Source organism: Neovison vison, chromosome 9 (assembly GCF_020171115.1).
Source record: "Neovison vison isolate M4711 chromosome 9, ASM_NN_V1, whole genome shotgun sequence".
NCBI classification, from domain to species: domain Eukaryota; kingdom Metazoa; phylum Chordata; class Mammalia; order Carnivora; family Mustelidae; genus Neogale; species Neogale vison.
In genome coordinates this window covers 91,448,899-91,459,526 of record NC_058099.1, presented here as the reverse complement: position 1 = coordinate 91,459,526, position 10,628 = coordinate 91,448,899, and positions in this window count along the sequence as shown.

Sequence of the window (10,628 nt, the reverse complement as noted above, 5' to 3'; positions counted from 1 at the left end):
AAGGGGCATGTGCACCCGAATGTTTATAGCAGCAATGTCCACAATAGCCAAACTATGGAAAGAACCTAGATGTCCATCAACAGATGAATGGATAAAGAAGATGTGGTATATATACACAGTGGAATACTATGCAGCCATCAAAAGAAATGAAATCTTGCCATTTGCGACAACGTGGATGGAACTAGAGCGTATCATGCTCAGCGAAATAAGTCAAGCGGAGAAAGACAACTATCATATGATCTCCCTGATATGAGGAAGTGGTGATGCAACATGGGGGCTTAAGTGGGTAGGAGAAGAATAAATGAGACAAGATGGGATTGGGAGGGAGACAAACCATAAATGACTCTTAATCTCACAAAACAAACTGAGGGTTGCTGGGGGGAGGGGGGCTGGGAGAAGGGGGGTAGGGTTATGGACATTGGGGAGGGTATGTGCTTTGGTGAGTGCTGTGAAGTGTGTAAACCTGGCGATTCACAGACCTGTATCCCTGGGGATAAAAATATGTATTTATAAAAAATTAATTAATTAATTAATTTAAAAAATCATAAAGGGGACAATCCAACAGTAAGATATAATAACTGTTATGTATCTATGCACCCAACACAGGAGCACCTAAATACGCAAAACAGTTAATAACCAACATCAAGAAACTAAATATAATAATACAATATAAATAGAGGACTTTAAAACCCCCCACTTATATGAATGGACAGATCATCTAACCAGAAAATCAACAAGGAAACAGACTTGAATGATGTACTGGACCAGGAGGATCTAATAGCCATATTCAGAATAGTCCATTGTAAAGCAGCAAAGCACACCTCAAACACCTCAAGTACACCTTGAACATTCTCCAGAGTAGATCACATATTAAGCCAGAAAACACACCTCAACAAATTTTAAAAGATCTAAGTCAGGGTGCCTGGGTGGCATAGTCGGTTAAGCTACCCACTCCTAGTTTTGCCTCAGGTTGTGATCTCAGGGTCAGGAAATTGAGTCCCACCTTGGGCTCCATGCTCCCCCATGGAGTCTGCTTGGGACTCTCTCCCTCTCCCCCTCTCCCTCTCCCCCTCACCCCCACCACACTCACTTTTAATATAAATAAGTAAATAAATAAATCCTTAAAAAAAAAAAGGCTCTAAGCCATACCATTTGGCTTTTCTGACCACAATGCTATAAAAAAGAAGTCAACCATAAGAAAAAAATTGTAAAATCCCACAAATATATGGAGGTTAAAGAACCTGCTACTAAACAATGAGTGGGTCAACCAGGAAATAAAAGAAATAAAAAGAGTACATGGAAACAAATGAAAATGAAAACAGGGGCACCTGGGTGGCTCAGTTTTAAGCCTCTGCCTTCAGCTCAGGTCATGATCCCAGGGTTCTGGGATCAAGCCCTGCATAAGCCCGCCTGCTTCTCCCTCTCCCACTGCCTCTGTTCCCTTTCATGCTGTGTCTCTCTGTCAAAAAAAGAAAAAAAAGAATCTTTAAAAAAAAAAAAAGAAAATGAAAACACAGTAGTTCAAAACCTGTGTGATGCAGCAAAAGCAGTTCTAAGAGGGAACTATATCGCAATATAGGCCTACCTCAAGAAGCAAGAAAAATTTCAAACAATCTAACCTAACACCTAAAGAAGCTAGAAAAGGACAATAAACAAAACCTAAAAGCACAAGAAGAAAGTGTATAAATGTATAGAAACTAAAACAAACAAACAAAAACCAATAGGACAGATCCAAGAAATCAGGAGCTCTTTGGGGAAAAAAAAATCAGTAAAATTAATAAACCCCTAGATGGACTTATCAAGAAAAAATAGAAAGGATCCAAATAAAAATCACAAACAATAAAGGAAAAATGACAATCAACACCACAGAAATACAAATAATTATAAGAATATAATGAAAAAATTGTATACCAACAAATGGACAACCTAGAAGAAATGGGTACATTCCTACAAATGTATCAACTATTAAAATTCAAACAGGAAGAAATAGAAAACTTGAACAGACTGATTACCAGCATTGACATTGAATCAATTATTTTAAAACTCCCAAGAAATAGAAGTCCAGGACCATATGGCTTCACAGGTGAATTTTACCAAACATTTAAAGAAGATTTAATAACTATCCTTCTCAAAGTATTCCAAAAAAATAGAAAAGGAAGGAAAACTTCCAAATTTATTCCATGAAGCCAGCATTATCCTGATAATCCAGATACCCTGATATCCGGATAAAGACACCACAAACACACAAAAAAAGGAGAAGTACAGACCAGAATCTCTGATGAACATAGATACTAAAATACTAGCAAACAATACAATAATACATTTAAAAAATCATTCACCACGATCAAATGGGATTTATTCCTGGGTAGTAAGAGTGGTTCAATATTCCCAAATCAGCCAATGTGATATAGCATATCGCAAGAGAAAGGATAAAAGCCATATGATTCTTTCAATTGATGCAGAAAAAGTATTTGACAAAATACAACATCCATTCATGATAAAAACACTCAACAAGGGACGCCTGGGTGGCTCAGTTGGTTAAGCGGCTGCCTTCAGCTCAGGTCATGATCCCAGCGTCCTGGGATCGAGTCCTGGGATTGAGTCCCACACCCGGCTCCTTGCTCGGCGGGGAGCCTGCTTCTTCCTCTGCCTCTGCTGCCACTCTGCCTGCCTGTGCTTGCTCTCTCTCTCTCTGGCAAATAAAATCTTTAAAAAAAAAAAAAAACACTCAACAAGGTAGGTTTAGAGGGAACAAACCTCAATGTAATAAAGGTCATTCATATATGAAAAACCCACACCAACATCATCTTCAGTGGGGAAAAACTGAGAGCCTTTCCCAAATCAGAAACAAAAGAAGGAAGTCCACTCCCATTACTTTTATTCAACATAGTGTTGAAAGTCCTAGTCACAGCAATTAGACAACAGAAAGAAACAAAAGACATCCAAATGGTAAGAAAGAAGTCAAACTTTCACTATTTGCAGGTGACATGATACTGTATTTAGAAAACCCTAAAGACGCTACCCAAAAAACTGCTAGAACTGATAAGTGAATTTAGTAAAGTCAAAGGGTACAATATCAGTGTACATAATTCTGCTGCATTTCTATATACCTATAATGAAGCAGCAGAGAGATAAGAAAGCAATCCCATTTACAGTTGCACCAAAAATTATAAAATACCTAGGAATAAACATAATCGTGAAAGACCTATACTCTGAAAACTATACAACACTGATCAAAGGAATTCAAGGTGATGCAAAGAAAGGGAGAGATATTCCATGCTCATAGGCCAGAAGAATATTATAAAAATGTCTACACTACCCAAAGCAATATACACATTTAAAGTAATCCCTCTCAAAATACCAAAATTTTTTTCACAGAACTAGGACAAATTATCTTAATATATATATATGGAACCACAGAAGACCACAGATAATCCAGAGCGATCTTAAAAAAGAAAAGCAAACCTGGAGGCATCACAATGCCAGGCTTCCAACTTATGTTGTAAAACTATATTAATCAAAATAGTATGGTACTGGTACAAACACAGACACATCAGTCAATGGAACAGAATGGAAAATGCAGAAATAAACCCACAATTATATGGTCAACTAAACTTTGACAAAGCAGGAAAGAATGTCCAATTGGAAAAGGACAGTCTCTTCAACAAATGTTGTTGGGAAAACAGGACAGCAACAGGCAAAAGAATGAAACTGGACCACTTTCTTATACCATATACAAAAATAAATTCAAAATGGATTAAAGATCTAAATGTGAGAATGGAAACCATAAAAACCCTAGAAGAGAGCACTGGCAGTAATTTCTCTGACATTGGTCATAACTTTTTTCTAGATAGTTCCACTGAGGCAAGAGAAACAAAAGCAAAAATAATCTATTGGGACTATATCAAAATAAAAGCTTCTGCAGAGCAAAGGAACCAGTCAACGAAACTAAAAGGCAACCTACAGAATGGGAGAAGATACTTGCAAATGACATATTTGACAAAGGATTAGTATCCAAAATACATCAAGAACTTAAACAAGACCCAAAACACAAGCAATCCAATTTTTAAAATGGGCAGAAGACATGAACAGACATTTCTCCAAAGAAGGCATCCAGATGGCCAACACACACACGAAAAGATGCTCATCACCACTTCTTAGGGAAATGCAAATCAAAACCACAATGAGGGGCTCCGTCAGTAAAGTGTCGGACTCTTGATTATGGCTCAGGGTCCTGAGATCGAGCCCGGCATGGAGCCTGCATAGATCCTCTCCCTCCCTCTGCTTCTCTCCCTACTCTCTCTCCCACTCAAAACAAACAAACAAACAAAATAACAAACCTATGAGATATCACCTCACACCTGTCAAAATAGCTGAAACAAACAATAAACAGCAGGTGTTGGCAAAGATGTAGAACAAGGGGAACTCTCTTGCACTGTTGGTGGGAATGAAAACTTGATGCAGCTGCTCTGGAAAACAGTATGGAGGTTCCTCAAAAAATTAAAAAATAGAACCACCTTATAACCCACCAATCACACTACTGGGTATTAATCTAAATACAAAAACACCAATTCAAAGGGATACATACACCCTATGTTTATAGCAGCATTGTTTATAATAGCCAAAATATGAAAGCAGCCCAAATGTCTAGTGACTGATAAAGATGTGGCATGTATGTGTGTATTTGTACACACACACACACACACACACACACACAAATATTATTCAGCCATTAAAAAAAAGAAATCTTCCTATTTGCAATGACACGGCTGGAGCTGGAGAGCACAGTGCTACATGAAATCAGAGAAAAAAATAATACCATCCTTATGATTTCACTCATGTGTAGAATTTAAGAAACAAAATAAGCAGAAGGGGAAAAAGTGCAGAGAGAGACAAACCCAGAAACTCTTACTATAGAGAACAAACGGATGGTTACTCAAGGGGAGATGCATGGCTGATTAAACAGGTGATGGGGGTTAAGGACTGCATGTGTTCTGGTAAGCCCTGCGTAATTAAAGTAAAGATATAAAAATCTTACTTTATCATGAGACCTGGAAATTCGACTCTTGGTATTTACCTCAGAAAACTGAAAGTTTATGTCCCCATAAAATAAAGTCTCTTATCCGTGGTGGTGGGAAAACTGGAGAGCTCCACATAAAAGAATTAAATCACTTTCCTACATCATACACAAAAATAAACTCAAAATCGATCAAAGACCTAAAAGTGAGACCTGAAACCATAAAACTCCTAAATGAAAACATAGGCAGACATTGGCCTCAGCAACATTTTTCTAGATAGGACTCCTAGGCAAGGACAACAGAAATGAACATACTAGTAGGAGACTACACCAAAATAAAAAGCTTTTGTATAGTAAAGGAAGCCATCTTCAAAACATAAAAGTGACCTACTGAACCAGAGAAGATATTTGCAAATGATACATCTGATAAGGGGTTAGTATCCAAAATATATAAAGAACTTATACAACACCAAAAAAAATCCATTTAAAAATGGGCAGAAGATCTGAATAGGTATTTTTCCCAGTAGTCATTTTTCCAAGGACCTACATACAGATGGCCAACAGACACATGAGAAGATGCTCGACATCACTGATCATCATGAAAATGCAGATCAAAACCACTATGAGCTACCACTTCACGGTTGTCAGAATAGTTAGAAGCAAAACAAGAAGTAACAAGTTCTGGTGAGGATTTGGAGAAAAAGGAACCTGTATGCACTACAAGAATGTAAATTGGTGTGTTCACTGTTGGAAAAACACTATAAAAGTTTGTCAAAAAATTAAAAATAGAACACCATACGACCCAGTAATTCCACTCCTGAATATTTACCCAAAGAGAATGAAAACACTAATTTGAAAAGCTACACACACCACGTTTACTACAGCATTATTTATAATTGTCAAAATATGGAAGCAGCTTAAGTGCTGCTCCCCTGCTTGTGCCCTCTCTGACAAATAAAATCTTTATATGTATATAGACTTTATATACATATAAAGATTTTATGTGTGTTTATATATATACATTTATACATATATAATACATATATAAATTTATACATAGATAATACATATATAAATGTATATGTATAAAGGAATATTACTCAGCCATAAGAAAAAAAATGAGATCTTGCCACTCGCAACAACATGGATGGATGGATAGGGTATTATGCTAAGTTAAGTACATCAGTAAGTGACTTCACTTATGCTAAGTGAATTCAGACAAAGACAAATGATTTCACTTAAATGTAAAATGCAAAAAGAACCACCATCCAACATACAAAAAGAAGTAGACCATAAAAACCGAGAACTGGTGGTTGTTAGAGGGAAAAGGATGGAGGGATGAGAAACTCGGGTAAAAGAGTAAGAGGTAGGGATGCCTGGGTGGCTCAGTTGGTTGGGCGACTGCCTTCAGCTCGGGTCATGATCCTGGAGTCCCGGGATCGAGTCCTGCATCGGGCTCCCTGCTTGGCGGGGAGTCGGCTTCTCCCTCTGACCCTCCCACTTCTCAGGCTCTCTGTCTCTCATTCTCTCTCTCTCAAATAAATAAATAAAATCTTAAAAAAAAAAAAGAGTAAGGTACAAGCTTGCAGTTAGGGAATGCCCAAGCCACAGGATGAAAGTTGCAGAATATAGATTCTTCTCAAATGCACACAGAACAGTCACCAGGAGAGATCCCATGGTAGGACACACAACGGGTTTCAGCCAGTTTAAGAAGCCCCAAATTACACCAACTATCTTTTCCAACCACAATGGTATAAAACTAAAAATCAACAAGGGGAAAGCTGGAAAATCTACAAATAAATGTGAAAACTAAAAACACTTGCATAACCAGTAAGTCTAAGAAGAAATAAAAAGGAAAATTTTTTTTAAAATCGCAAAACAGACGGAAATGGGAACACAACATATCAAAACCTAGGGGATGATGTAAAAGCAGAGAATTTTATAGCAATGAATGCATATATTAAGAAATTAGAAAGATCTTGGAGAGTCACATCACCAAGATTGGTGAAAAGGTCATCCCTGACTCCTCTCCCCCTCACAAGAACTCACAACTATTCATAAACAAGACACCCCTGAGACGTCAAGCCGAAGCACACTCAGAAACCTAGAAAGATTGGGGCGCCTGGGTGGCTCAGTGGGTTAAGACTCTGCCTTCGGCTCAGGTCATGATCTCAGGGTCCTGGGATCGAGTCCCGCATTGGGCTCTCTGCTCAGCAGGGAGCCTGCTTCTTCATATCTCTCTGCCTGTCTCTCTGCCTACTCGTGATCTCTCTGTCAAATAAATTAATAAAATCTTTTTAAAAAATTCTTATTAAGAAAAAGAAAATAAAAAAAAGAAACCTAGAAAGACCACAGAAGAGGAGCAGGGGCTACATGCCGACCATACTGGCCCTCCCCCAGGCCAGTTCGGCAGCATACCATGAGAGGTCCCCTAAGCCTACAGTCCCTCCAGTGGGGAAAGAAAGCCCAGGGTAAATTTACAGCTTCCCCCAGAATTATGGGTCACTTCTTCAGAGCCCCAACTCCAGTATCACTCCACAAAAATTTGCAGGGGCATGTGCAGAGCTTGACCACTGGCAAACTGATTGTGATGGAGAAAGAGGCAGAAGCTTGCAACAGCCAGCAGCTGGACCCTGGCAGACTGAACTCCTGCCTGTGGCATTCCAACAGTCCCAACCAGAAGTCTGGCTCATCCGCAGAACCAAGGGCGTGACGCTGGCCATTTAAAGGTCTCAGCAGGATGCAAGTCCGCCCGACATGGAGCTTTGCCAGGCCTCGAGACTGGTCTGTCCCGACCATTCAGGAAAGCCGAGTCAAGGCCTGGTCCATTGCTCAGTGTAGCTCGCAGGCCCACCGGACCGAAATGGCCGGCAAGAACACCCAAAAGCTGCATAGCCCAGGAAGGCTGAAGCATGGGATGTGTCGGGCAGAAATGACAGTCGCCAGAGTACACTGATCATTCTAAGCAGCCACGGAACGTGGGGCCCAGGTCGGCTTAGTCAAAACCACAAACCAAGAGCCTTATCACCTTGAAGCACTTTGCCCTTTCTCAGAAAGGGAAACTAATTCATAACCCTGCCCCCTGCAGAATGCAGCCTTCGGCTCGCCTGATCAGAGATCCTGACCAGAGCACACGGGAAGCTGTGTAGCCCACTCAACAACCTGCTCACAGTGACTCCTGAACAGACAACACAGCCGATGGCTTTCCCTGTCTGCAGGACAAAACCCGTGGCCTTGTACGGCTCTGGAACTCAGTGCAGAGTCTCGCCTTACTCGGGTCTCCAACCAATGAACCACGCAGACTGTGAGCCCCTTCCTGCTGCCCTGATGGGAAACGGCAGCTAATTCATAGCCCCACCTGCTACTGACTACCATAACTAGTCCCAACAACTAGTAAACGTGACCTGAGAACCCAAGCGACTGCAGGGTCCATCGTACAGCCTTGCTTGGGAAAGGAGCAGAGGGAGCAGTCCTACCCAACAGTTCTCAGCTGCTGGCACCCCTCTTAGAGCTCGGGCAGTGGTCTTGCCCAAACACAGGGGAGAAGCGGTTAAAATGAAAAGTTTAAGAATTCTATTGTAGCTATTACCAGTTTAAAATAGTTTTAAGATGTTCTAGGTAAGCTTCACTGTAACTATAAGGGAAAAGCCTATAATACTTAACATTTTAAAAAAAAAACATGATAAAAAGTCAAAGGAAACAGATTTTAAAAGATAATAAAATCTTACCAAAAAAAAAAAGCAGGTTGGGGCGCCAGGAAACAGATTTTAAAAGATAATAAAATCTTACGGAAAAACAAAAAAAAGCAGGTTGGTGGCTCAGTCAGTTGAGCATCTGCCTTCATCTCAGGATCCTGGGGTCCTGAGAATGAGCCCCACATCAGACTTCTGGTTAGAGGGAAGTCTGCATCTCCCTCTCCCTCTCCCCCACTCATCCCCTCCCTTGTTCTCTACTAAATAAATACAATCTTAAAGGTTTTATTTATTTGACAGAGAGAGAGACAGGGAGAGAGGGAACACAAGCAGGGGGAGTGGGAGAGGGAGAAGCAGGCTTCCCGCTGAGCAGGGAGCCCAATGCGGGACTCCATCCCAGGACCCCAGGATCATGAACCGAGCCAAAGGCAGACACTTAACTGACTGAGCCACCCAGGTGCCCCAAGAAATAAAATCTTAGGAAAAAAAAAAAAAAAAGACAGCAGGTTAAAAAATAGGAAGAATGAATCAACACAACAGCCGGAAAACAAAATGGTAACAGTGAGTCCTTATCAATAATCACTTTACTTTACATGTATAATAACTTTAATGATTACTTTACATGTAATCAATAATTACTTTACATGTAATAACTTAAATTCTCCAAAAGACGTGGAATGGCTTTATCCTTTAACATTTTAATTCTTATGTGTCAGGATGGGTAACTTGATTTCATCATGTTTAGGGCTCTCTGTACTTCCTGGACCTAGGTATTTGTTTCCTGCACCACACTGGGGAAATTTTCAGCTCTTAACCCTTGAGTTTTCTGCCCCTTCTCTTTTTCTTCTCCTTCCAGTACATTGATGAAGGAAATTGAAGATGACACAAACAAATGAAAATATACATCATTCTCCTGTAGTAGAAGAATCAATATTGTTTAAATGTCCGTATTACCCCAAGCAGTCTGCAGACTCAATGCAATCCCTATCAAAATACAAATGGCATTTTTCACGGGACCAGAATAAATAATTCTAATCCCCCAAAACACTGAGTACCCAAAATAACCTTGAGCAAGTAGAACAAAGTTGAAGGTATCACAATCCCAGATTTCAAGATACACTACAGGGGCGCCTGGGTGGCTCAGTGGGTTAAGCCGCTGCCTTCGGCTCAGGTCCTGATCTCAGGGTCCTGGGATCGAGTCCCACATCGGGCTCTCTGCTCGGCGGGGAGCCTGCTTCCTCCTCTCTCTCTCTGCCTGCCTCTCTGCCTGCTTGTGATCTCTCTCTGTCAAATAAATAAATAAAATCTTTAAAAAAAAAAAGATACACTACAATGCTATAGTAATCAAAATAGTATGGTACAGCCACACAAAAAAGGACATATAGATTAATGAGCAGGATAAGGGGCCAGAAATAACCCATGCTTATATGGTCTATTCATCTATGACAAAGGAGGCAAGTGTATAGAATGGAGAAAAGTGAGTCTCTTAAATCAACGCTCGGAAAACCAGATAGCTACCTGCAAAACAATGAACCTTGACCGCGCTCTTATCCCATACACACAAACTCGGGATGAACTGAAGACCTAAATGTAACACCTGAAGTCAGAACATTCCTAAAAGAAAACAGGCAGTAATCTTTTGTACTTAAGCCTTAGCAACATTTTTCTGAATCTGTCTTCTCGGGCAACGGAAACAAAAGCAACAGTAAACAACTGGAATTACATCAAGCTAAAAAACCTTTTGCACAGGAAAGAAAAAACCGTAACAAAAAGGCAACCTACTGAGTGGGAGAAGATATTTACAAATAAAGTATCCAATAAGGGGTTATTATCAAAACTATTACAACACTCCTACAACACGACACCAATACAAAAATGAAATTTTTTAATGGGCAAAGGATCTAAACAGACATTTGTCC